We start from the raw sequence: 2,504 nt of genomic DNA, 5'->3' as shown, positions 1-2,504 counted from the left end.
AAAAAAAAAAAAAAAAAGCGCAAAAAAGAAATGGGAAATAAAACTATCTTTGCATGTTGAGAAAAATAGTCCAGCAGAGAAGGGAACATTACTGATACAGCAGAGACAAGGAAGAATTACAGAGCTGATTTTCTTGATTATATCACAGAGGATGTGATCTAATAGGTATAAGGATTGTCATTGTCTACTAGCAGAAGAGAAGGCAGACTTTATGGGCATGAAACTGTGGACCTGGACCCTTAAAAACTAGATTTGGGGGGTTTGTCTTTAGAATCTTTATTCCTTTTTTTTTCCTTGTTTAGTTTCAACATATTAGAAGAAGAGGAACTTGTCATTCTACATCTGACATATTTTGTTTAATATGATGGCCTTAAGTTCCAACCATCTTGCTGTACATAACAGGATTTCTTTCATTCTTCTTAAAGACTAGATTGGAGGCATCCATAGCCAGAAAAGTTTCAGCCTAGCACTAAGAAGAGACTGCCTTTAGAACAAGAGCTTCCAATACAGTGAGTTAAAAGTGCTCACCACTTTTGTGATGTTTCTGGAGAATGGCCATTTTCTGGGAGGATCTAATCATACCAGCATTTATTCATTGAGAATTTGTGTACCATTCAGGTCATGGAGTTCTTATATGAGCTTTCTCTTTTCATCCCCACAGTCGCCCTTAACCATTCAACATTATCTCCAAGTGCAGGAGAGAAAGCCTGACGTTGTTTTGATATATTTCACTCCCATTTAGGGTTGCACAGCTGGCAAGTGGCCAGGATGAGCTTTGCATGCACAAAAGAATGAGATCGGGATTGCAGAAGCTGTGTTCTCACTCCTAAAAACCAGTCTTGAATGATTTAGGAGAAAAAGTCCAGCATAATATGGGGAGAAGAAGACCCAGGACTCACCTGGCCAGATTCAGAAAAGAGAGTATCTAGGAAGAGGTGTCTCTATAACATGTTTTTTCTTGTCTTGTACAGATGGAGTCCTTGGGGAAGATGGTGAAAAATCTATGAAAACTGAGACTTTTTAAATGCAAGGCTAAGCACAGAGCCAGTGCTGATAACATCAGGCAGCCTCCCGAACTACTTCCTGGAGAGAGGCCCAGAGACAGCTCCATGGCTCCCTGCACACCTTCTGAAGAGGTTAGGGCAGGAAGGAATTGTTGCAATCAGAAACAGAGACGCAAGTGTGTATTCTCAAGATCAAAGAATGAAGAGGGTGAGTACAGCGGCCAAATGTTTGTCCTCAGAGGTTGCCTTGAGTAGAAGACATTTCTAACCTTGAGTCACACAGAATGAAGTCAACAAGGGCCAGCTTCATTCTGGAAGGAGCCCGTGTTGGGAACAATGAGGTTCCGGAAGTGAGTTCCCAGAGGGGATAACCCACAGTAGCCCTGTGTCTCAGCTCACTTGCAGTCTCCTGCTGTGTATAAGAGAGGGCCTGGCTGACACTATTCCTTTTGGGTGTGTGGGAGTCTGAGACCTTGGGAGAAAGCCAGCAATACTGCAGTGCCCCAGTTTACACAGTATCCATTTCTCTGATGGCCACACTGTGATTGTGTGAGCAGGGTGCTGGAGATCTTTACACGGGACTGGAAAGTTCTACAGGTAGCACATTGTCTCTTATGCAGCCATTGTGCTCAGGGATCTATATATTCAGCCCTTTATGAGTTCATTGACCTTGGGAAAATTACTTTTCTCCATGAGTCTAAGTTTTCCATCTTCTCATACATATGAGAGTAATGATGTTCACATCATAAGCTGGTTTTGAGAACGAAGAGACAATGCATAAAATGCCTGTAGCACAGAGAATAGAATATAAGCGTCTAGTAAATGAAGTTATTGAAATATTTATGTATCAGTAGAAAAGAGTTTATGAGTGAGTGTGAGATCTCCTATTTCACAAGATGATAACTGAGTTTGCATGCTTGTTTATTAAAGCATAATACTGAAAGAGGCTAATTAGGTAGAAAAGCTTGGATGAGCTTGGCTTGGATGAGCTGGCATTAGAGCATTTTTGGATGTTTGCTGTGCTATACTGTGTTGCAAAGACTTCCTGTCTACCGCCATGTTCAGGGTCTGGATTAGGTGAGTGCAGTCCATGGGGTCCTGTCTAGAATCTGTGAGAGAAGTTCCAAAGGGGTACAATGCGTATAGAGTGGGATTTTGAATGCTGCAGAAGCAAGACATCAGATCTAGCAATGAGCAGGAGAAATGCAAACCTACCCCTCAAGAATACGCGCAGAAGCTGAGAGAGATAAAGGGTATCTGACTGTAGGCAGTATGAGAGTTTGAGGAGATTTCATTTAAATCTTGAAAGATAAGGTACCATAGTAGACTTGTGGACTTCTAGGACTCATGTACAACTGATGCTTAGGCTATGGTCAGTATCAGTTTATTCTAGACTTAATCAAGTTGATAAATTACTGACAAAAATAGTGGTGGATCTTGAAGTACAGCTACTATCTGTTCTTTTCCCTTCTTCCTCTTCTTTTTCTCCTCTTCCTCCTC

General features: G+C 41.5%; 1 long non-coding RNA gene across 1 annotated transcript in view; it reads left to right on the top strand.

Annotated features, from left to right (window-relative positions):
• The window catches only part of LOC117286924, a 33,490-nt gene that overhangs the window by 2,136 nt on the left and 28,850 nt on the right, over positions 1 to 2,504 (top strand). The window contains exon 2 of the long non-coding RNA XR_004518072.1: positions 972 to 1,212. This is a non-coding gene — a long non-coding RNA (uncharacterized LOC117286924). The remainder of the gene's footprint in view (positions 1 to 971; positions 1,213 to 2,504) is intronic.

This window comes from Fukomys damarensis, unplaced genomic scaffold (genome assembly GCF_012274545.1).
Source record: "Fukomys damarensis isolate Sample0158 unplaced genomic scaffold, DMR_v1.0_HiC HiC_scaffold_19, whole genome shotgun sequence".
NCBI lineage: Eukaryota > Metazoa > Chordata > Mammalia > Rodentia > Bathyergidae > Fukomys > Fukomys damarensis.
This window is presented reverse-complemented; position numbering and strand designations above follow the sequence as displayed.